We start from the raw sequence: 25,992 nt of genomic DNA, 5'->3' as shown, positions 1-25,992 counted from the left end.
AGCTTGTGCCAGTCATTTCCCCATTGTGGAAACTGTTTCCAATGAAAGTATGTGCTTATGAGAAGGAGGAAATCAAAGTTAATTTCAAATCAACTCTCCACTCAACACAATGCCACAAGGTAGGTACTATTAGTCTCCTATTTTCACAGATGAGGAAACTGAGCTCTCAGGAGGAGAGGGGGTGGTGGTATGTGTTTCTGGTTCCATTATTAGACATCTGTGGGCTGGGAGGACTTTCTTCATTCCGTTGACTGCTGTGTCTGCCTGCTCCCCTGTGGATCCTGTAGTTTCCCTCCCGTGGAGGCAGCCCTCCTCCTCCTCGGGTGTCCTTGCTTAGTGCTTTTGTCACACAGCCTTCTACATTGTCAAGTGGCCTGTGCTGCTCGGTGCCAGCTGCAGTCAAGGTGTGCAGGGCACTGAGGTCACTGGAACCCCCCTCCCCCGAACCCCCACCCCAGCTTCAGTGTGTCACAGCTTGCTGTCCAGAGAGCTTAGGGAAGCCCAAGGTCATGGGAGGTCCAGATCTCAGAGGATATAGGCACAATTGAGGTTAATGAGGCAGTGGGAGGCTAATGAAATTCACACCCTATGGTGAAGCCTGTCTTTGCGTGTTCATCGTGTAGAATTGCTGAGATGGAAATTAACTTTCTGAGGATAGTTTTTATTTTATGTACAAAAGTGATATGTGTATTATAGAAACCCATGGGGATACAGACACCAAACAAAATAAAATTTGTGTAATTACAGTGCTAAAGATAAACTCCCCATCTTCTTTCTGAACATTTCAATTTAGAAATTAAGAATAGATTTATATTACTATCTTAAAAAAGATGATTTTTCTACTTAGTATAACACATTACTTTGAACATCATACATTCATTTTAATGGCTTCCTAAAAGCCTATTGTACATATGTACCCTAATTTATTTAATTTGTCTCCTTTTATTGAATATCTAGTTTATTTCCAAAATTAAAAAAAAAATAATTCTATGATGATCATTCCAATAAAACTTAATCATTGGTATCTATTATTCTAGTTTTAAGAGCATTATAGCCCAAAAGGACAATTTCCAGTGAAATTAAATAGAATAATTAGTGTATACAGAAATTAAAATAATTTGTTCAATGCCAGCTTTGACATTGACTTGTTGTATGACCTTGAGAAATCTTTGTGCCCAGCTGAGTTTCCAGACACATGATATGGGTGATAATACCAAATTCTTAGGGGTATTAGAACAGGCAAATGCCATTAGTTACATGAAAGAGCTTTGAAAAATTAGAAGTGGTAGGCAAATGCAGGGCAATATAATTAACTAGGCTTCTTATCTATTAACATAAATGCTCCACAAGTACAATGTGACTAAGTAATCTTTAGTGTTTTCCTATGAGGGTAGTCATTATCTATGAATGAATCTATTTTGTGGATGAGGAAAATTGAAATCTTAAGGAGGCTAATTTGTTCTGGGTCCAAATATGCAGCAACACTACATCTGAAAGTATTCCTTTGCACTTGTGATTCAGTCCACAGGATCAGACTAAATACGTGGGCCAGACAGTATCTTTGACTTAAGAAATTATTGCTTATAGGGATGAAGGGCCAACCCCATTTGGGTGGTGAACAGTCAGGACTCTTTTTAAAATATATATATATATTTTATTGATTTCAGAGAGGAAGGCAAAGGGAGAGAGAGATAGAAACATCAATGATGAGAGAGAATCATTGATCGGCTGCCTCCTGCATGCCCCCTACCAGGGATCGAGCCACAACCCGGGCATGTGCCCTTGACCAGAATCAAACCCAGAACCGTTCAGTCCGCAGGACTATGCTCTATCCACTGAGTCAAACCAGCTAGGGCAGTGGTCGGCACACTCATTAGTCAACAGAGCCAAATATCAACAGTACAACGATTGAAATTTCTTTTGAGAGCCAAATTTTTTAAACTTAAACTATATGGATAGGTACATTGTTATTAACTTAATTAGGGTACTCCTAAGGCTTAGGAAGAGCCATACTCAAGGGGCCAAAGAGCCACATGTGGCTCGCGAGCCGCAGTTTGCGGACCACTGAGGTAGGGCAACAGTCAGGATTCTTGGGGACAAGTCCTAGAGACCCAACTCACTGGATAATTTTTACTTCAGGTGCAGCTAGATTCAGGAGCTTGAATAACATCAGGACTGAGATATACCCTCTAGGTTTTCAGGCTCAGCTTTTCTCTAAATTGGCTTTACTCTCAGGCATATATATATCATATGTCAGATCTCACATGTCAGATTCCAGCACAGCCAGCCTCCACTTGTCCATCTCAACATCAGGGGAGAGTGAACTTCTCTTTTCCCATCAGTTTCACAAAAGTCTTAGGCCTGATGTCACAGAATAAAAATCAGGACGCATGTCCATTTCTCAATATGACACAATAACCAGTATAATGTCATCTTTTGGTTGTTCCAGGCCTTGTCACATGACCATTCTTATAGCCTGGAGTGGTGAGAAGGATCAAATGGATTGTTGGTTTTCATTAGCCCACCATAACTACATGGACAGGGGTGAAAAACAGTTCTCTCAAAGGAAATCAAGATGTTACTACTGAAAAATATATAGATTAAATGCTCAGTAGGTAAAAAAATACATATACCCTCTTATGCACATCTCTTCAGAAGGAAAATTCAGAGAGGCTGGAGCTAGACCAAGGGTCAACATTCTAAAGCAGAGAAGAGCCACCAATAAGTGAAGAGCATACACGGGATTCTGATGGTAAGGGAAGATTAAAGGTCAGTGCAGGCAAACGTTTTGAAATCCAGGTCGACTGAAAGGGATTTTTTACCATCTTGGCCCAGCCAGGAGCAAATCTGTACTCCTGGAACAGTTTTAGGAAGTGTGGTCCACCCACATGGTGTGGTTGGGAGGGTGGTCCCTTCAGGCCACTCTTTTTGGGGCCATTCACACTAAGATACCTGGTTATCCTCAGGAATCTATCCTTGGTCACTCTCTCTCATGACCAAGATATTTCCTGCTCTACTCAGACACTGAATCTACTGTGCATAAACTCTTAAACAACCAAGTGGGAATCCTCTCTATAAATCTACAAATCCCACACCACCAGATGGTAGGTTCTTCTAATTGGTTCCATCCCTTCTAGTTTTTTGCAGGAATGAAGCCTTCCCTATGCCTTAATCAGGAGGGGAGGGGTGCAGAGAGAGCCAGTATCAAATAAAGGAGGCTTTACCCTTTGTAAAAAGAGGCAGAGACATTAAGAGAGTTCCTATCCAAATAAAACAGGGTGGGATGGTTCTTTCACAATAAGTCATCGATTCACAATTTTGGACTGAAATTCCAAAACTAATACCAATGGGACACACAACTGTAATGACTAGAAAGTGGTTTAGCTAGAAAGGTCAACTGATCTAGGGAGGGCATTCATTTAGTCAATCATTTATATTTATAGAGTATTCTGGTGGTTTATTATTTGGAAATTTTCTATCTCTTCCCCAAACTACATGGAAAGATTATATCCCCCATCTCCTTTAATGATATGTTTGTTCATGTGACTTGCTTTGGCAATTGGAATATTATTAGGCACGTTTCAAGTAGAGACCATGAGAAGAACATGCCCCAATGAGCCTGCTGGTCCCAGAAGAAAGAAGTACCACAGTCAATCCACAGACTAAAGTCTGAAGGAGAGATGTCCCAACTGACCTGCAGACCTGTGAACATGGTAGTGAATGCTCATTCTTATATCCCACTGAATTTGGGGATTGTTTGTTATGCTACAATACCTGACCATTTCAATCAACTATTGTATGTTCCACACTTTGCTAAGCAATGAGGAAACTAAGGCATGATAGATATGGTCCTGGTCTCCATGAAGCATGTATGCTGTAGGAAAATAAGCAATAAATATGTTTACAAGTAAAAAATAGAAATTATTACTAGGGTCATAAAAGTATGATGTGGTGATGAATCCTGTGGTAGAAGAGAAGGCTGGCTTTAGATTAAATGGTCAAGGAAGGCCTCTCTTAGCAGGTGACTTTTGAGCTCAAATATGAGATTTAGAAAGGAGACACATAGGAGTAAAATCCCCTATGGAATGTAAAAAACCAGCCATTCAGGCAAGTTATACAGTGGGGCCTTGACTTACGAGTTTAATTTGTTCCGTGACAGAGCTCGTAACTCAAATTACTCGTGAAATCAACAAATCAAATCAACAGTGAACGAGTGAGACACGTGATGCTGGGCTGATGTTGTGGCGTTCACTGTGACGTTCGCTGCGCCAACTAGCAGTATCTGAAGCTGGCTCGTAACCCAAATTTTAGCTCGCAACTCAAAGCAAAAAATCAGCCGAGAGACGGCTCGTATCTTGAAAAACTCGTTAGTCGGGACACTCGTAACTCAAGGCCCCACTGTACTGAGAATCTTCTCTAAGCAAGGGAATGAGGAACCCTAAAATATTACTTGAAAATCATATTACTCAGTTGTCTCAGGGCAGATGCTTGGCTTTTCCCCTCTGTGTTGTTTGTACAAGTCAAGGGCTGACAAAGATGGACTTGCTGCCAAGGCAAGACAGACACAGGTTGTGGAAGCCACTGAGCATAACAGAGGCAGAGGGTAAGGTTTCCTCGGGCACTCCTAACAGAGAGGTGATGAAATTGTCTAGCCTTCCTGTCTTGGATCCAGAGTAGTCAAGAGTTGTTGCTGTTGCTTCTAAGGATGGCAGAGATGTGTGTGTGTGTGTGTGTGTGTGTTATATTCATTTTTTTTCACAGAGGAGGGAAATGAACTAGTTGGTTTCTAGATACCCTTCCAAGTCTACAATTTGAGATTTAAATTATGTGCAAAGGAAATGTTAAATTGAAGAACTTCATCTCTCTGTGTCAAACTCCGTATGTTAATCAAGGTGATAAATTAGGGCAGAGTCTCTCTTGAGCAAGCAGGATAAGCTCTAGCCATCCCTAAACTATCTGGTGAAGTTTATGACGATCACAGCTACAAAGGAGGGCACACAACATCTAATGCAAGCTCTCCATGTCATCTGTACTCCAGCCACTGAAAAGCAGGAGTTTATGGAAACTCATAAGCGTCCATGTGGAGTCTAGAATCTAGGTAATTTATTCGCTTTGGCAAAATTTCTTAAACTGCTCTTACTACCTTTTCTTCCTTACTCCAAGATCATTCTTAATATCTTAAAATATGGTTTCTACTCTGGCTATTCTAATGGAATAATTCCTTTAGTGTTACAATAGATTTCTCATCTGCAAATCCAACTGTATTATGTTTTTGTTTCTCACAGCTGAAGGACTATGAGAATCTTCATATCTCTCCCTAAGAGCCCTTAGTTTTGTGGTGCTATGTTTTCCCACCATCACCATTGGGGCTCGCTGTGACAACTCTGCTCCTTTTTCTCCCCAATGTCTACCTTTTCCCCAAGATGCTGACCTCTATATTTTGGGTTCAACACATCAAAAATAGAACTTCACATCTTTCCTGCCAAATATGTTGTTCCTCCCTCGCTCTATTTCTGCTGAACTGCTCAGGCTCAGTAAATCAAGTATCTGGTTTGACTACTCAGATTCTGTCAACCTCTCTGCCCAATACACGTAATGTGTTGATTTCACCACCACAATTATTCTTGAATCTGTCCCATTTTGTTTTCTTTTTTTTTCCACTGGCTTATGGCTTCAGCCTTCTAACTTGTCTCTTCGAGCTATAACCCACTTGCCACACAGCAGGTAGATTAATTTCTTGATCATGAAACTTCTCTGTCTTTAAAAATTATCGGTGGTACCCCCCTTTTTTGAGTGCAAACTCAGCCCAGAATATGTCTTTCAGTAATGAGGTCTCATTCTGAGACTTATCTAACACTGTGCACGCTTTGCTCCAGCTGAAATAGGCTACCCTGTGTTGCCTCAAATATGCCTCTCAACCTCTCACCACTTCGCTTTTGTTCATGCTTCTGCTTCCACCTGGCATTGTCCTCACCACCAACTGCTAATATTTTATTCATGTACTCATTCAGCTAGCATTTACTCACCACCCACTCTTATTAGGCCTGTGGATGTATTAACAAGGTCCCTGCACTCTCAGGGTCTATATTTTGGTGAATAGATAAATAAGTGTAATGGTTTTAAATAGTGTTGAATGTTACAAATATAGCCAAATAAAGTCATGGAACAGAGAGTAGGCTAGAGAACTGCTTTAAATGGGTGGTCAGGGTAGGATTCTCAGAAGAGGTACTATTTCAACTGAGCCTTGTTATGACCAATAGAACACTCTGCAATGATGGGAAACATTCTATATTTGTGCTGCCTAATATGGTAGCCACTAGTGACATGTGCCTGTTGAGGATTTGAAATGTGGCTACAATGACTCAGGAACTAACTCTTCAATGTTATTCAATTTTAATTAATTTTAATTTAAGTAGTCACATGTGGCTAATGGCTACCATATTAGATAGCATAGATCTAGATTCTAGAATTTTTTTGTTTGTTTGTTTGTTTTTTTGTTTTTTTTTTTGTTTTTTTTTTTTTTTAAAAATATATTTTATCGATTCTCTACAGAGAGGAAGGGAGAGAGACAGAGAGTCAGAAACATCGATGAGAGAGAAACATCGATCAGCTGCCTCCTGCACATCTCCCACTGGGGATGCGCCCGCAACCCAGGCACATGCCCCCGACCAGAATCGAACCCGGGACCCTTCAGTCCGCAGGCCGACGCTCTATCCACTGAGCCAAACCGGTTTCGGCAAGATTCTAGAATTTTTCAGACAAAAAAGAACAGTAATTGAAAGGCTTTAAAATGAGAGTGAGTTTATGTATTCAAACAACACAAAGAAGGCAAGGGGGGCTAATGCATATTAAACAAAGAGTTAGGCAAGCTATTTTTAAGGCCTCAAAAAGGAATGGAAATTGATTTCAAATACAATAAAAATTACTAATGTGGTTTTAAGTTTGGGAGTGAGTAATCTGATTTACATTTTTTAAAGATCACTAGATTTCCTCTGTAAAATATGAAAATAGTGTGTATCAGTCCATTATTGCTACATAACAAGTAACATCAAAATCTCAGTGGCTTATATAAAAACTTGGTTTTTCTTTTCATAATCTGCCAATTGACTATAGTTCACCTGTTCTAGGCTGGATTAGACTGGACTCTGGGAGAGTTTGTTGTCTGCCCCATGCATCCTTGTATTAGGAGTGAGGGTAAAAGGACAATAGCTATAAAAAACCTGTGATTCTCACCGAAGATCACAGAAACATAAGAGGGTCAAGAATATATTAAAGCCTCTTTTTGGTCATGCCTTTTAAATATTCTACTGACTCAATTACTCATGGGGCAGAGAAGTATACTCTACCTTCCAAGAGGGATTACAAAGTCACATGGCAAAGGGTATAAATGTATGCTTTTATATCAGTAACCCAGTGCATCACAAAGGGGTCCCTGGGAAACCAATTAAGAGACTCCTCCACTAGGCCACATGATAGATGATGGTGGGTTGGATCAAGGTGGTAGCAGAGGGGACACAAGAGGTATATTTATAACAAGACTTAGTAATAGATTGAGTGTAGACTATTGCGATAAAGAAACCAGACCTACTTCCAACATGCCTCCCAGATATTTCCACTGCACTATAAAGCTGTTTTGTATTCCTTCAATTATAAGCAATTTTTCCTTCCTTTATTTTACTTGCTCTCTTTTTTGTACTGCTATTATTGCATGTTGGAAAAGGATATATCTACTATCAAAATCATGAAATCTTTGAGGGTGGGCGATAAGCTCACTTGTATTTGCAACCCAAATGCTCAGGGCAGATGTTCAATAAATATTTCCAAGGTAGCATCATGGTTTACAGCAAGGACTTTGGATACACTTTCCTAATTTTGAATCCTGTGTGATTTTTTTTTTTTTAATTTTTCGCTTAAAGTATTACAAAGGGTATTACATAAGTGTCCTTTTTTTTCCCCCCCGCCCTTGACAAACCCCTACCCTCCCTTACCCCCCAGTGTCTTATGTCCATTAGTTATGCTTATATGCATGCATACAAGTCCTTCGGTTGATCTCTTACTCCCCTCCCTCCTGCCCCCCAACTCTCTCTGGCCTTCTCCTGTGTGATCTTTACAAGTGATTTAACCTCTCAAAGCCTTGATTTCTTATTTTGTAAGTGGCTGTAATAATACATTCCTTTCAGAGTTGTTGTGAGGGTTGAAGGAGATGAACTTACAAAATGCTTAGCATAGCCTAGCATAGGGCCTAGCATAGTACATGCCTGACTAATGGGAGCGATTATTGTTTGTTCAATTTAATTGTTTGTGATGACAAGCTTCTTTGGAAATACCCTCCAGAGTGTTCATCAGAAAATCCAATGTTCTTACTGAAATGAGGGGCATGAAGGGAAAAAAAAAAAGTGCTCTGGATGGGATTTTGTAATTTAGCTAGAAAATATCTAGATCTGAAGCTGCTTTGATCTGAAAATGACAGCAACAACAAATCCCCCCAAATACAGCCACTTTGCTGCTTGTTTCCTTTACCATCTGCCAAGATGATTCCTTTTAGTTCTCCAGGTCTTACTCGGAGAAAGCTGCCTTAAAATAATGAAATAAAGTATCATTTAAATCTGGTCCTGTACTTATTTGAGAAGGAGAAGATAAAATGCTTTAAATATACAGCTAGTGGCTGAGGGAGTGAAATATGGGGCAATGTTGACTAAAACGTTTGAGGAATGAATAGCTCTGGGAAAGTGAATGTGAGGATAAAACAGAGGATTAATAAGAGCCTGACTTCTTTTAGATATGTGCAATTGAGGCCATTTCTGAAATGTACCCTCCTGCTTTCCCGTCTTAGTAAGATGACTGTGTTGATCCTACTTTAATGTTGCCTTGATCACAAGTATCCCACAGGCCCAGGGGGCATTGTAAACATGGACTGTTTAGGATTGTAGATGAGAATGGGTGAAAGAGCTGAAAAAGAGGTCATGAAAGGGGTGAGAGTTAACATGGTGATTTTGAAGATTGGGATGGAGGTTCCAGGGAGATACATTTGAAGAAGTGGATTGGTTTCAGACTGGGGAAGGCCTTAAAGGCCAGGAAAGGTATTTCAGGGACATAATAAGGACGTTTCATAGCTGGTATTCAAAAGGTACTCTTTATACACAAATAAAGATTATTTTATTTAGCTGTTACTAGAATAATCCTCTACCAGAATAAAGTTACCCGATGTTAAATGACATGGAAAATCCACATTTCTACATGAGGGCACCAAAGAGTTAATTTTTAAAGGGCTTTAGGAATCCACCTAGTTTACGCTTCCCATTAGAACTCTGATGTTCTGAGACTGCTGATTCATTTCCCTTGACGGGGTATGAGAGGATGACGGAAAGTTGTGGGGTTATAGTTTAGTGATACTGGATTAAACAGAGTAGGGAGTTCTATTTTTCATGATTTTGAAAGTCCTTTAATATGCTAATATGTTTGTTCTCAGAATAGGGTAGAGTATTATTTTCCTAATTATTTTAGGAAATTATTTACAATTACCTATTAATACCTCTGGGACTCAATGCCTGGTCTGCTCCTCTGTTTAACATTCAGTGAAACTAAGGCCCAGAGAGCATAAAGGGCTTTGTCTATAGTGAGCCAGTGGCCAGGTTGTGATTCTAACACAGGTCTTCTGACCACCAAGCAAGACTTCCACCCACTCTTCCTGGCTCCCTACCAAGTTTTGGAACCAGTCCCTCAAACCATTTTACTGAGAACAAGGAATGGCCAGTGATTTCAGAAAGAAATGACAGACTCTGGGAAAGCAATTGCCAAACTGGCCCAGGCCAGTCCTGCCACCATGCTCCTTCTTCTCTTCCCTGCAAAGACAGTTCTGGGCAACCCACACCTAGATGTCCAGGAATAACACCACCGAGCCTCTGTACTGTTTTTAAGTGAGGTGAGTTGAAATACATTATATTTAATGTGACGTGTAAAGTTAATATCAAAAATAAAAGAGGCAAGTTGCATAGAGAGGCTGAGGAGATGCTGACATACAGTAGGAAAGGAGACAAGATTGGGTGTGGGGAGTTCGCAATGGCTTTGAGGCAGCACAATTAATTCTGCTCCAGGCCTTTATCTGACAAAACTAAATCTATTCTTGCAGATATTATATAGAAACCCAGTGACTAGACCCACTCTACCTTGGGTAATTGGACTTTAAACTTAGTAGGCAGTTTACAGGAAGAGTGGTGCCTTACAGGTTACAGGATTGTGTGCAGATGGGCCAGGCTCTGGAAAGTACTCCCGCCGAGGAACAGTGGGTGGCTCTGAGACGGAAAGTCTTAGACTGAGTATGGACCAATCTCCATCCCTAAACAGTTAAATAGTCATTTTTTAAAAAGGATTTTATATATTTATTTTCTGTGGCCTAGGAGGCCAAACAAATACCAATGAATGGGATGTATGGCTTGACAGATTTTGGCTCAATGTGGCAGAGCCCATTCTAAGAGTGTGGACTGTCTAAGAGTGTAGAGAGGGTTTCCTTTATCTGGCTCTGGGCATCTCCCAGTCATCATGACTATTGGACACCTGGTCCTTATTCAGAAGTACCTTACCACTTCCACCCTGATGACCCAGTGCCTTCGACGCCATTGTCAGAAAGTCTCCGCCGGTTTCAAACTTGCTTTCTTCAGCATCCCTCAACAATAAGACACATATTTCTGAGCATATTTCTAATTCCATATACTGGTACTATGGACTGAATTGAATCTCCCTTCAATTTTAAGGTATTTGGAGATGGGTATTTGGAAGAAAATTGGGTTTAAGAGAGGTATAAGGATGGGGCCTTCATGGTAGGATTAGTGCACTTATAAGAAGAGATAGCACAGAGTCCGCCCTCCCCCCTTGCCCCCTCCACACACACACACACACACACACACACAGGAAAGGTCATATGAGCACACAGTGAAATGGCAGCCATCTGAGGGTTCTCACCAGAACCCAATCACACGCTAACAACCTGATCTGAGACTTCTAGCCTCCAGAAATGTGAGAAAAGTAATTTCTGTTATTTACCCTATCCAGTCTATGGTGTTTTTTAATGGAAGCCTAAGCTAACTAATACAACTGGTAATAGAAGTTTTTGCACAATGATAAGTGAAAATACTTACTAGTAGGTGGTAGATAGGAAGCAAATAGAAGCTTATGCAAAAATAGGGGGGGCATTTGGGAACTAGAGGGAGTCCTGTAGACTAGACCTAAGATTTGATAGTTCTGCTGAGTTTGGCCCTGTGCCCAAACCCTTCTCACTTCTTCATTTTACTAGACCAAGAAAATAGGTACATCTGTTATCCACAAATACTCTGAGTTCCCCGCCAACGCAGATCTCCGGGAAAACCTAACACAAGCAGAACAGTGGAGGGGATACACAGGATAGTTGTTGTTTCTAGGGAGATGGCTGATTATTTTTCTGACACCCTCTATCTTGGTCTCTTAATTTGTCCCAGGTCAGTGAGATGCAGTCTGATCCAAAGGAAAAATAAAAGGAGGACGATTGTGAGACTTAAGCCTTAGTTCTGTCACTGAGTAGCCATGTGATTTTGGGTAACTCATAGATCCTCTCTTCACTTCACTTCCCCTTCATGGACCTGGTAACTCTCACAGCCTCAGTTTCCCCATGAATCCCTATTTAACAGAAACCATAAAGAGTAGCGCCTGTGAACCCAGACATGGTGCCAAACATCCACAAATTCAACATCTGCCACTTCTCACCTGTGAAACCTTGGAAAAATCATGTAATAACTCGAGTTTCAGTTCTATAGCTGTCAAATGGGATTAATAACAATCCTTATCCATGTGCATGGCACGAAAAATTGCTGTGGAATGTTGAGTGCAGGGCCTAATGTGCCTAATAAATACTAGCTCTACCTTGCGTCACACTGTTGAACAAGTTGCAACCACCCCCAAACACCTGCTGTAACTCAGCTCAAGGCCTTTACTCTGCTGGCCTAAGGAATTCCCAGTCAACCTTTAAAATCCAAATTTTAACCCACTGAACTCTGAGAAGGCTTTTCTGCTCTGCAGGCAGCGAGGCACACACTCTCAAGGCAGCAGCACTGTGCCTCTGTAAGCCATTATTGCTCATAACCCATCATGTGGTGATGAATTTCTTACAAGACGTTCAACATCCTAAAGGGTCACACAGCATCCAGCAGTGTAAAAAGACCCGGATGTGAGTCCTTTGTACACTGCTGACTTGATGTGGGACCTTCTCTTCTCTGGCATTTGGACTGGTCTCTGGGGTCCCTTTCCATCTGGGATCCATGCCAAATCTCACCTTCCTTCAGGGCCAAGTTAACATGTCTTTTATCAACCAGTTTTTAACCAAGTTAACATGGCCTCCATTAGGCATTAAGGATGTGAAGGATGAACAGTTGAATAGATGAATAGTAATCCATCACATGTACCTGAGGCATAAACATGTAACCATGTCCTTTCATTTTCCATCAGTTTAATAACTATTTGTGAACATTTGAATGTGAGACCCATGTTTGGAGTTGTAAGGTTAAAAGAAATGTTTGCCATTTATGTGAACTAAGCACATGAACCTCACTTGATTCTCACAGCACCCCTTAGGGGAAAAAGAGCAGACGATGATCTGATTTTACCAATGAGCAAACAGAGGGTCAGAAATGTTCAAGATCCTAAAGACTTACATGGCATCCAGCAGTGTATAAAGACCCAGATTTGAGTCCTCTGTACACTGCTAACTTGCTATGTGACCTTGACTCAGGCACTTCCCTTCTCTGGGGTCTGGACTGGTCTCTGGGATCCCTTTCCCTCTGGAATTAGGTGAGCTGGAGAGCCTGTCAGCCGGGAAAACAACAAGTCTGGCTGCTTCCAGATCTCCCTCCATGAGCGGGGACTGAGTGTGCACTTTGAACATATCAAAGCACTTGGGCGGCATGGGGGAGTATTATGATTTGGTTGATGGATCCTCCCTGAACTGGTGCTTCAGCGTTCCCATGCCAACTGAGGGAAAGGAAAGAAAAAAAAACACCTCAAAAACAAAATCCAAGCATGATCCGTGCCTGATAAAAAAAAAATATTCTGCTGATGGCAGCATTGATTACCATATAATAGGGAAAAAATTAATAGAAACCTCAGCTTGGCTGTAATGGCTGGTCTAGGACTGATGAAAAAGGAAAGGAGATTGGGTGTGAGAGATGCAGGGACTGAGAGGGAAGCAGACTCTGGGGTCAGCTTCCCTTATTTGCAACATCCATCAAAGGATGCATTGTCCTCAGCAACCTCAGGAAACCAAATAGGCTTCTGCTTTTTTCATGGTTCTGCCACTCCCACCAGCGCCAGGAGGCCCAAACCAACAAGACAGCTCTCTCTTAATATTCAGCTGAATTTGTTTTCAGTTTCCTGCCAGCATCCCAGATCCCCAGAGTGCCCTCATGTCTTTATTTTGCCATCCGCTGCCTGCTGACGGGCCACTTTGCTAATGACCCCCAGAGGGCTTGCTTCCCCCTTGCCTTGCAGGGAGCAGGGCATCTGGGCTTCTGGGATAGTAGCCACCAGTCCTGGACCACAGAGCTTCAAAATAAGGGGAGGTACCCTTGAGGAGCCTCACAAAAGGCTCTGGGGCCTAAGAAGGGAGGAATGGAATTGAGTAAGAGAGACGGGGTGAGATGTGAGCAGATGGGAAGCTAAGTAGCTGTGGCGCTTCATATAAAGAGATCACAGCTGGGGATGTGTCATTAAGTCCCCACAGTGGTCCCCTGTTCCTCTTTCCTATCCCCCCATATGTAGTTCATCAGCAAGCCTGTCAGTACTAGCTACAAAGTACATTTTGAATCCACTTTTTTTCTATCTCCACTGCTACCTCATATTCCACACCAAGAATATCTTTTCCCCATGTCTCTGCATTAACCTGTTAATTTGTCTTCCTGCCTCCTTCCAGGCTATGCACCACCCAGAGGCTAATCTGACCTTTCAAAAATAGTAGGCTAAACATGTCATTCCCCTGCGTTAAAAATGTTAATTCCATGCCTTGATCTATAAACCCCTCCATAAACCTGTCCCTCTCCAACCTTACTTCTACCCCCTCACGAAAGGAATTCAGTCTTTCTTGTCTTCTTTCGGTTCCTTGAACAGGCCAACTTGCTTGCTGCCTCAGGACCTTTGCATCACTGTTCCCTCATCTTCCACCTTGACATTTTGCCTCCATCTCATGATTCATATCTCAGCTCACATATTGCCTCCTCAGAGAAACCTTCCCTGGACACTCCACCTAAAGTAAATCCCTAATTTCCCTCTATTTTAGCATTATTTTTCCTTCAACATTTTTCGTAATCAGTAACTATTTTGCCTAATTACTTGTTGTATTATTTAATGTCCCTCTCACCCAGTAAGCTCCAGGATAACAGGGACTACTGCTTCTTTTTTTTTAAAATGTATTTTATTGAATTTTTACAGAGAGGAAAGGAGAGGGATAGAGAGTTAGAAACATCGATAAGAGAGAAATATCGATCAGCTGCCTCCTGCACGCTCCCTACTGGGGATGTGCCCGCAACCAAGGTACATGCCCTTGACCGGAATCAAACCTGGGACCCTTGAGTCCGCAGGCCGACACTCTATCCACTGAGCCAAACCGGCTAGGGCCTACTGCTTCTTGCTCATTGTATCTAGTGTCTAGCCTGGTCCTGGCACAGAGAAAGTGTTCAGTTAACATTTATCAATGGGAAGAATAAATGAGTAGGTGAATGAGTGTCTTTCTACAGTGTGTTCTTTCTCTGAGCCTGGCATTGAGCTCAGCCCTTGGGATACAGGAATGAATAAGGCAGGACTACTTCTCTGAAGCTGCTCACAGTCCAATGAGGGAAACTGAGGTGCCAAAGTTTCCAGGTAAGAAGTATAACAATACATAATGTATGACGTTAATGATAACAGTGGCTAACCCTGAGTATGTGCTCAGTACTGTGCAAAATACTCTGTATTTTTTCCATAGAATCCTCATAAGAACCATATAAATTAGTATTACCATATTTAAACTAAGTAACAACCCACTTGACCGATGCAAAAAGGCAGACCCAGAGAGGTTCAAGTAACTTGCCCCTCAGGAGAGCTGGTAAGTGGCTGAGTAAGATTTCAAATGGCACCCTAAGGTCTTTCCAGAGCCTGTGCTCTTCAGCCCTAGACAGAGGTTCTCAAAGTGCTCTTCTCCTGGCCAGCAGTGACTTCATCACCTAGCAACCAGTTAGAAATGACAATTCTCGGACCTCTTGAATCAGATCCTCTGGGGCAGTCCCCAAAAATCTCTTTCCACCTGCCCTCCAGGTGATTCTGATGATGGTCACTCAAGTTTGAGGGCCACTGACTGTGGAATGACTGGCCTTTTGTGGTATATTCAATTGGAGTAGAGTCAAGATTTTTCTGATTCCTCGAATTTCACTCCAACATTGTGAGTGTGGATTGCTTCCTGATCCAGAGTTCAAGGAGCCACGTTGAAACCTGCACTGAACCAGTTACCCTGCCTGGTCCTGGCCCTGGGCCCAGCACCTGCAGTAGGGAAACATTACCTAGATGTACAGCCCCTGTGAAGAGAACTCACCTGAGTGGGATGGAGTCTTTGACCCCATTAACCTCATGCTCTACCAGGCAACAAGAAGGGAACAGGGTCCCAGACTTGGCAGGGGGGGGCGGGGGGGGGGGGGCGAAGAGGGAGAGGTAGGAGGGGGGCGGGGAGAGCATCACAAAAGCTCTCTCCCAAATGTAATCAACTTACTGTTCAGCAATACTTCCTGTCTTACTTATTGTCCAGGGCTAAAGGTTATTACATAATAATAATAATTAGTAAAAATAATAAGACCATTCATTTGACTAGACTTTTAACATTTTCAGGGCATTTTGACATCTATCTTTTCTCTCCAGTCAAGCAGAGTAGGGCTAGAACTATTGTTAGTCTGTCTGGCCAGTGACGAGGGAGACTGAAGAGATGTGTCTGAGGCCTCTCGGCCTGTTAGCTTACTGGTAATAATAGCTAATGTGTATGCAGAGCTTATGTGGGCCAGGCTCTATGCTCCATGTGCTGGGCTCTTTCATTTAATAAAACCCCGAGATTGGAGGCTTCTAGGCTCCCAATTGGTCTGCTTTAGCAGGAAGGCTTCTTTGCTTTTACCTCATTCTACACTCCTTCCAGCTCTCCATCATTTGTTTATTTTATTTCTTCAACCTTTATTTAGCATACATGTGATGCAGAGAAGTGAAGGGCATAAGGGTGAATGCGCCTGCCTCCAGCTGCTAGCTCTCTCAGGGGGGCCCTGAGCAATGCAGTGCCCCCCACGGGTGGAGCCCTTCAGGACAAAGGCAAATTATTTACCAATCCTAAAGCTGCTAGATTCAAGATTCTCTGCAGTTTTCTGAGGTTTGAGCTTATTGCATAAGAAGAAAGGATAATTTGTTTCTGATGGGAGACAGAACACAGGGCCAGCTATAAAAGATTTGAATAAATGAGGATGACATAAAAATTATCTTCATGGGGCCCCAGGGGTATGGAAGGAGGTTGGAGAAGTGCACTCAGAAAAAGGGGGGTGAGGGAGGTTGAAAGATGGGGAAGCTTCCTAGATCCAGTGCCAGAGGCCCACAGGTTTGCCCCTTACAAACTCTGTGATGTTGGGCAAACCTCTTTATGTGGCCAACCCCCTGCTTCCTCCTTCACGAAATAAGGACCAGGGTTACTGACTTGCCTGCTTCACAGGGATCTTTGAATATCAACTGTGAGAATTAATAATAATAATAATAACATCAATTGAGCCATTATATGTTCTACTCTCTTTCACTGGCTTATTTCATTTAATTCTCCAAGCATCTTTATGAGGCAGATACTGCTTTAGACTCCAAAATGTAGTTTAGTAATTACTGAGATCACCCTTCAAGAAGTGATGGAAGCAGGATTTGAATTCAGGCCTGTCTCATCCCACAGTCTATTGCTATAAAATCACTGCATCAGAGTTGACAATCAAGTGAGGGAAATTATAAAGACTCTACAGACATAAGTTACAATGATGAAATGAGTGGAATCAAAAGCACAAACCAATGTGTGGGATGAGATCAGAAGCTGTTAGCTCGCCCTCTGGGAGGGAAAGTGCTTCCAGATATGAGACGCTCTATCGGGTTAACACAATTGTCCTGGCTAAGCTGTGGACCCTAGATGGTGAGTCAAGGTTTAAGCGTCAGGGTCAACCTTCAGAAAGAAGGGCATATGCAGAGTGATTTAATACATGCCATAAACTGCAGAAAGCATCAGGGACTGAAGATACAGACACTGGAAGGTGGAAGGGGTACCAGGCAGCTGCACTTTGCAAAGGCCTCTGAATTTTTGCTGTCATTTGGAAGGTACATTTAACTCCATTCCCAGCCACCTGGCAGTCTGGGGGGTCTAGGGCAGGTCTGTAACTTCCACCTCTGGCTCAGGAGGTGAAGTGAGGGGAACTAGATCACCGTGGCAAAGAAGAGAATCTCAGTCTGAGCCCGGAGAAGGACCGATGTCAGCTGTGAGCTGCTGACAGCCCTTTGGAAGTGGCTCAAGGGGCCAATCTTTGCTTTGTTGCAGAATTTTGAAGAGCTTCAGATGTGTCTCTGTTGGCCATAGCTAAGGACAATAGTGAAAATTATATGATAAGTAATATTTGTTGAACTGTATTCAGGGGATCATTTAAGGCACATTCTAGGCTCTAGGCACTTTTACAAGCCTTACCTTCCCCCATCGTGTCAAAGATATTACAGATATCACAACCACTTCTCACATTAAGTCTAATGTATGTGAGCTGAGTGGTGCTGTTGTGGACTGGTTGACATAATGACTAGTTTTATAGATATTTAAGTATTTATTAATTTGATTTTCCACATTGCCTCTACTATTTCAGAGATGATATATATTTTTTTCTGGTTAGAAATACTTTGTAGGTCCTTCAAACGACCATAGGCCTCAGACACTATTATGCTCGTGCCTAATGGGAAAAATGACTGCAGTTGTGTGCTGGGAGTTAAGTTCTTCCATGCACTGTTAGAGGATGAGTGTGGGGACTCTGGAATTAAACTGCCTTGGGTTTGAATCCTGGCCCCACTATTTATTAGCTGTGTGATCTCGGCCAAATGCCGTAAACCTCTTTGCGCCTCAGTTTCCTCATTTGCAAAATGGTCATTATGAGGATGAGGTCAGGTAACACACATAAAAGATTTAGAAAACCGCCTGGGATGTAGCCTGTAAAGTCGTTGTTATTTTTACAGTGTCCTTGCGATGTGGCCACTGTGGTAATTCCCATTTTGATGATGAAGTAAATAAGGTTTATTCAGAGAGGTTGTGATCTACTAAATGTGGTACATGGTGTGGGGAATTTTAACTTGGGTTACCACATTCAGAGATCACGTTCTTAATCAGTGAGGGTTTATTATTTCAGCAGGACAGGCCAGTTTACATTGAAGCAGCAAGGAGTCCCACATTGCAATGGGCTGATATGGCAGGAGTTTGATCCTCACGTGTGCTACAAGTCCAGCCCAGGATGGCAGAGGGACATTGCTCCTCATATTCACCCAGGGACCTAGGTTCAGAGAGGCTCCTTCCTAACAAACACTTCCATGACCACTGTGGCAGGGAAATATGTGTGACACAGCACACTGGCTTTTAAAGCTTTGCCAGAGGTAACACACCACTTCCACCCACAGGACATTGGAGCAAGCATGTCCCAAGGCCAGGCAGATCCTCAGAAAGGTGTGGGGAGGTGCAATTATAGCATGTGACCAGGAGGTAAGCTGGGGACTTGTGAACAGCCCTAATGTTATTGTAGAGGAAACTTTTGAGGATCAGATTAATTAATCCATGTAAATTGTTAAGCACTGGGCCTGGAACATAGTAAAAGCTCCTTAGATGTTAGATATTAATTCTCATTACTTATGAATTGCCTGTAGTAACTCTCCCATATAAATAAACACCTTCCACCTGATTCTCTTACTCTGGGTCTTCCTTTCCCAATTATTTATTTTACAAACACTGCCTGATCCATTTTGTTCTCCAAATCTCTCTCTTATATGTCATCTCCCATTGATTCCCCATTATTTTATGGGGTAAAGTTCAGACACCCAGGCGTATATTAGAGGGCACTCCATAAACCAGTTCCGACCTACGTTGGTACTTTTTCTCCCACTCCCCTCTAATACCTTGGCTCTTCTCCAGCTCGGCCTATTCACAGTTCCCAAAATTAGTCTTGCACACCCTACCCCATGCCTTAATAGACACCATTCCTTATTGAATGATCTCCCCTCCCCAAATGCTTCTTCCCTGTCTGAACTCCTATGTTCTTCCTTATGCACTTCACCACTTCCTCCAAAAGCCTCCTCCTCCACCACAGCCTGCAATGATTCATTCAGGGCTGAACACCCTCAGTATTCAGCAACTGGGCCACTCCTCTGGCACTGAACTCAGACTGCTTTGAACATTTTTTTCCCTTTTATCTTTTTATGCTCTTGTTGTTGCGATTGTGGGAAGAACACAGAGTACGGCAGCAGACCCGTGTTGATCTGATTTTCAGGCCTGTCATTTACTGGCCTCAAGACCCTGCGCATGTTCCCTCAAGATCCCTGAGCCTTTTGCTTTTTTCCTGTGACATGAAAGTGATTCCACCTATCACATATGGATGTTATGAGGATAGAAGTAAAATAAGGCATAGTGTCAGGCATATAGAGATGACTGTCCTCATAATAGCTGATTTCCTAGTACCTGGAACAGTACCTGGAACATACCAGGCAATTCAATGACTAGTTGTTGAATGAATGAATAATTGTTAGTCACCAGCAACTCTTACCAAACATGCTAGTTTCCTCCAAAATCTAATTTCTCAAAGATGAGGAGCTTTGAAAAGTAAATGCTCTTTAAAACAGAAGTCTTAGGCCCAGCTAGCATGGCTCAGTGGTTTAGCATCAACTTATGAACCAGGAAGTCATGGTTCAATTCCCAGTCAGGGCATATGCCCAGGTTGCTGGCTCGATCCCCATTGTGGGGCATCCTGGAAGCAGCCGATCAGTGATTCTCTCTGATCATTGATGTTTCTATCTCTCTCTCCCTCTCCCTTCCTTTTGGCAATCAATAAAATTATTTTTTCTAAATATTAGAAAAACACACACAGAAGTCTTGGGCAATAGTTCTCAAACTTAAGTAGAAGAAGCAAGGAAGGTTATAAAAAATGTTGATTGTTGGAATCTAGATTTGCTGAATCATAGTTCTTGACATAGGGTTTAAAAATCCTCATTATAAGCTTCATAAATGATAACAATGCTAGGGGTCCACAGTATATGCTTTGAGGAACTGTGTTGGGAGGACCCCACCCTCCAGGGTATAGTTTCTTCCATGCAGGTCTCTGCCAGGCAACCAATCTACAAGGAATGGTCCTTTCGGACCAGCCTGCTTGCATAGCTCATTCATTTAATTCGAGAGTATAGTTCTCCTAAAAATAAATTCATTCAAATTGGGGCAAACTGTCCACTTAATTGACCCGGTGTATGCTTTTCTAAATGGTACTCAGTTTGAAGTGAAGATGGTGATGATTCTTTAGAGGGCTTCTCTGACAATACTTGATTCTATCTGTGTACCCAGTGCCAGATCTGTGCATCGGCGGCCAACAACCTGTGTTGATGATTAAAATATATAGTTTCCCAATTGTAACTCCAGTGGACCTGTGAGAGTAACATCCTATGGCTCTCTGGAGGAAAGCATTGTCCTCAGAGTCAAAGATCACCCATTAACCCACCTGGTAGTTGATAGATGTCCAGGGAAATATTTGCTATCTTTTGGCAGAGCTCTTCTTGGATAAATAGTGAACAGACACATTCGGCTTTAGCGATGTCAGTTAAGGATCTCGCAAGGATTCCACTATTTACTTAACTGAGGTACAGCCCATGGGACAAATTGAATTCCAGAGCTTAGCAGTTTATTGGAAGTATATGCAATGCTTTCTTACAGAGAAATGCCAACTCATCCAATTGCCAAAATGATTTACCTTTTCCTTCTCTCTTTTCAGTCTAATGCAGTGGTTCTCAACTGGGGGCAATTTTGCCTCCTTCCCTTCCCCAGGAGACACGTGGCAATGTCTGAAGAAATTTTTTATTGTCCCAACTTGAGAGAGACTACTGGCATCTAGGTAGGAGCAATGGATGCTGCTAAACATCCTCTAATGTACAGGACAACCCTCTACAACAAAGAATTAACTGGTCCAAAACGTCAATAGCAGCTGAGGCTATCCTTTTCATTGGCCCAGTGCTGGGCACTAGCCCCCTCTGATATTTCATTGTGTGGAATTTAGATGGGCTACTCAATGTGTTCCTTGTCCAGAATCAACTGCAACTGATTTCCCTCCATGAGAAGGCAAGGCTTGGGGGATATGGGTAATTCCTACTTCTCCTTTCTTCAAACCAGAAACAGGTTTTCTATGATAATGTGGAAAGCTGTCAATGATATTTATAAACCAAGAATTAGTGGTTGTTCCTGTGGCTGGAACCCAAACCACAACTTTCTCTGCTGGCCAGCAGTAGGAGCCAGGCTTGCATCTCTCAGATACTACCCTTCTCACGCTCCAAACACACACACACCTTTCCTAATCTTGTTGGAACATATTCAGCTCAGTACATTGAAGGGTCTCTTTAGGTACATAACTGGCACTTTGATGGATGAAACTTTGTTAGCTGTGATCGTGGTGTAGAATGGCCAAGATGGAAGCCAACTTTCCTATTAGCTACTTAGCAATAGTCACTCAACACTATTAAACAAAGCCAGTCCTGTGAAAACTAAAGAGAGGGACTTTCGTGTGCTAAAAAGGTCACTGGGTTTAATCCAACAGGCCTTGGTTTGAGCCTTGACTCCTAACCTGGCCAGTGGGTCTCTGTTTCTTTATTTCTACCATGGAGATAAGCATTCCTGCCTGTGATGGAGACAATCAATGAGATGGCTGATAAACTGTTCCGTAAATTGTACTGCAGTCACCCCCCCAAAGTGGATTTTAGGGATAGGAAAACTTTTACGTTGGTCCCAGCCTGTGGAACCATGCTTGGAAATCACTGCATTATACAGGTAATTTGGAGACATATTTTTTTTTGTGACTGCAGCAAATCAGAAAGCTGAAGCCAGCACAGTGAAGCAAAATGCATATTTTATGAGACTCCTTTATTCTGTGATTATGTGCTTTTTCTTTTCTGCTGTTCAAGTGCCTTTTCTGTTATGAAATATGATGATGGTAGATCACAGGATGTTCTGTTTTGTTTTAAAACACCCTTACATAAAAATACCAAAAATTAACATCCTACATCAGTCCCTGACGTGTCTTTAAATTTTTTTCTGATCTATGGAGCCCAATGCAAGGGAACTGCAAAGTCGGCTCAGCAGGAACGTGGCTGTATTGTGTGCACAGAACCTGTGCAGGGAAGTACTATTTGACCTCATCACATCAATGTGTTTGGCATGTTGAAAGGAATTTGCCAATGCTTTCTGAATGCATACACAATCTTATTTGCCTAGGACTACACTGAATTCAGAGAGGGTGTATGGGTGCACAGTGCAGATCAGCTGCTTTGAACTCAGGCATAGATGACATTCCCTTATCAGCTTCGTGGCCCTACACTGCACTTGAAGAACCTTGGTTTCCTCATCTGCAGAGAGGCAAGATATACTACTTCATGGGGTTGTTGGAGTGATTAGTGAACTAGTGTAGGGAAGATTCTAGAAGAGAGACTAGTACTGGTGGGGACTTGAGGTTATTCTTTTTCTTCCTTTATATCATGTCCTGTACCCCAGGTATAAAAATGGTGAATCTGTGGCATGGAGGTGCTATCAACTTTAAACCAGTGCCTTCTTGCTTCCCTGCCTCTGCAACCCCACTGTCCTAACCCTCGCTTCTGGGGTACAGGCTCAGAGCTCCTCAAACTTGTGTGCATCAGAACCCCCTGGAGAACTTGCTAAACACACAGCTTTGCTGGCCTCACTTTAGAATTTCTGGTTTAGTAATTCTGGGGTGGGGACAAGAATCTGCATTTCTAACAACTTCCAAATGCTGCTGCTGCTGCTGCTAATGCTACTGGTCCAGCCACCACGTTGGGGGAACCACTGGCTAAATGTTTCCTTCTCTTTCAGCAGTAGTTAACTCCTGTGTTTCCTAACTGATGGCTGCCGTTTTTCTGGCCATTTTCCAAACCTGGCCCTCACCCGCTATCTCCTATCATAGCAAAGACACCACCTCTATCCAGGAAATAAGACACCCCCCACAACATGCCGCCTTCTCCCTCCCCCGACAGCCCATCCATCTGCAGGTCTTGCCTCATGTGCCCCTGGCCCAGACTCTCAATCAGCTGACATTCATCTCCCTGTTTCCACTTAATGGCTACACAACCTTGGGTAGGTTGGTCCTCAGAGTCGATGTGCAAAGAATGAGTAAGTTTTCCGCACCTCAAGAACTTCATTAGCAGTGTCCTGACTGGACCAATGGAGTGTGGTCTGCTGTCTGCCAACAGAAACATTCACAGCATCTTTTCTCATTAGGGTCATGTTTGCCTGTTTTGTGTTAATGAGAATCATTGTTTGTTTCCACTGAGTCCTCTTTATGCCAGTCATTCCTGCTTCACAATAAGAAGCATCTGTTCTTGCAGTCCAGGGGGTGAATGACTGTCTGGTATCATCTGACAGGGCTGTCCCTTTGGGAGACATCTTTCCAGAACACCGGTTCTCTTAGAGGTCCCAGGAGGGCAGAACTTAAACTAACAAGTGATTGTCTTCCCTGGAACAGCTATCAGTGGACCTCACACTCCTGGGCTTCTCCCTGCAGGACTGAGATTCAGATATTTGGTCCAGGACTCACCTTAACCTCGGAGGCCAGACCTCTAGGATGGGTGGGGTATGGGGAGAGTGTCAACTCATACCTCAGCCTAGTTGCTCAGTCTTGCTTCAAGTACCTTCTCAAGAAGAGAGATGGAACTTAAAATATTAACACCCTCAGGGAAGTACTATTTGACCTCATCACATCAATGTGTCACTATGAGCATCAGAAACTTCAGAACAAGCTTTCAACACAGATGAGGAAGAACACACAAGAATACGCTGACCCTAAAAGTCAGGGCAGTACACTCTAGGAGGAGAAATGTGCAGGCCAGCGCACTGAGTGACATCCACCAGCTCTGAGGGAGTATTTGTAACTTCAGCGTAGCCTGGGGCAACATCCTGAGGCTTTGAGCTGAGCACATTCAAAGTCCTCAACCTTCTGCTTTGCTTGGAGGTGATATTTGTGTGAAAGGAGCAGCCTTCTGGAAGTCACACTGTGATGAGCACCATTCAGGCCTTCTGCTGGATTACCTTGGGCAACTCACTGCCCCTTTCTGGGCCTCAGTTTCCAGTTCTTTCACTTTTTAGACGGGATAATAAGCCCAGCTCCACCCATCCCAGGATGTTGTGAAGCTCAAATGCTGCTGCTGCCAGTGATACTAATACTAATGTCACAGCAACAGCAGAGACTCTAGTGGCATAAGCACTCGTGGTTCCCTCGGCTCTGTCAATTGACTTCTGTGTTGTTCATATCCTATAGCAGCCCTGGGAGGTGGTTACTGTCTTCATACCCATCTGATAGATGAAGAAACTCAGGCACAAAGAGGTTAAATAGCTTACTTGAGGTCACACAGTGAATACTGGTAGAGTCAGGATTGAAAATCAGCCCTGTCTGACTCACCTGCACTTAACCACTAAGAGACATTGCTCTGTGATGTTTAAATAATTTTGGTGAACTTATAGATGAAAGATAATTTTTTTTTGGCCATGCCACAGCTTGCTCTCCAAGCTCTAAGCTGATCGCAGTGGAGCCTAACTCCCCATGGCCTTGGTCTCTCCCTGCATGGGCTCATCTTTTGTTTCTCCTCCCTTGCATTATGAAAATGAGAAGCAGCTGTGAGCCCTGCAGATCGCAAATGGGATTGTGAGTGTCGCTACCTCTGCTAACAACTAATTCATTACCAGGCGGAGGACAGTTTCCGCTGTGCTGTTACAATCTATTTGGCTGCTAGGTGCCACATGGAATCAAAAACAATTTGCTCAACGTTCGGGTTTGGGTAGTGTTTGCATTCAGACAGAGACGCTCTGTTTCCCTGTGCCTCCAAGGGGCACCCTCTCTGGTGCAGAGCCATTCTCCTGGGCAGAAAATGCTCTGTGCATGGGAGATGGAGACTGGAGGATATGTTTGGGCTTGGAAGGGACTCAGTCTAGCCTCACATACCTTTGAAGAATGATTCAGCAAATGCAGATTGAGCACCACAATGTGCCAGGTACTGTGCCAGGGTGCAATGGTGGTAAGACAGACAGAATCCCTGCTCTTGTTTGGATGGGGAAAATGCACACAGAACAACAGGTAAATAATGGAGATAATAATGGGTCATAATAAAGGGCAGGGAGAAAATAAAACTGGGCAGGGGTGGATCCTTTAAGATGTTCAGGGTGGTCCTGGAGGAAGATGGGGTATTTGAGCTGGGATGCACACAGTAAGCAAGAATCAGTTCTGGGATAATATTGGGGAAGAACATTCTAGACAAAGGGAATTTCAATGTTCTTAGGTGGGTCCAGGTTGGGAAGGTTCAAGAAACATAAGTGAGGCCCCAATTGTTGGGTAATCAGGGGACAAATCACCCAGGGACTCATAGACTATGGTCTTGTCTGGGCCCCTCCCCTTTGAGGAATCCTCAGAGGCCCAGCCAACCAAGTCAGGGCTGCTGTCTGTATATTCATGATGTCTCTAGAATTTGACTTGGACCCTCTCCAAAATCAGGACCACGTCTTACTCTTTCTGCATCTCCCTAACCAAACCTTACACAGTTCTGGACACACAGCAGAGTCCAGGACAGCCTGATGACTTTCAGGTGTAGCTTAAGAAGGATGCTACAGACCACAGAGACATATTTCACTTATATTCAAAGAAGAAATATAGGGACACTCTATATGGTGGG

At 42.9% G+C, this 25,992-nt stretch overlaps 1 protein-coding gene across 2 annotated transcripts in view; it reads left to right on the top strand.

Annotated features, from left to right (window-relative positions):
* The window catches only part of GRIA1 (glutamate ionotropic receptor AMPA type subunit 1), a 272,265-nt gene that overhangs the window by 13,410 nt on the left and 232,863 nt on the right, over positions 1–25,992 (top strand). The window lies entirely within an intron of this gene.

Source organism: Myotis yumanensis, unplaced genomic scaffold (genome assembly GCF_028538775.1).
Source record: "Myotis yumanensis isolate MYYU_CA2020_CCGP unplaced genomic scaffold, mMyoYum1.0.hap1 SCAF_5, whole genome shotgun sequence".
Classification (NCBI taxonomy): Eukaryota; Metazoa; Chordata; class Mammalia; order Chiroptera; family Vespertilionidae; genus Myotis; species Myotis yumanensis.
Note: the sequence above shows the minus strand (reverse complement) of the source record. Positions and strands in the feature narration are given on the sequence as shown.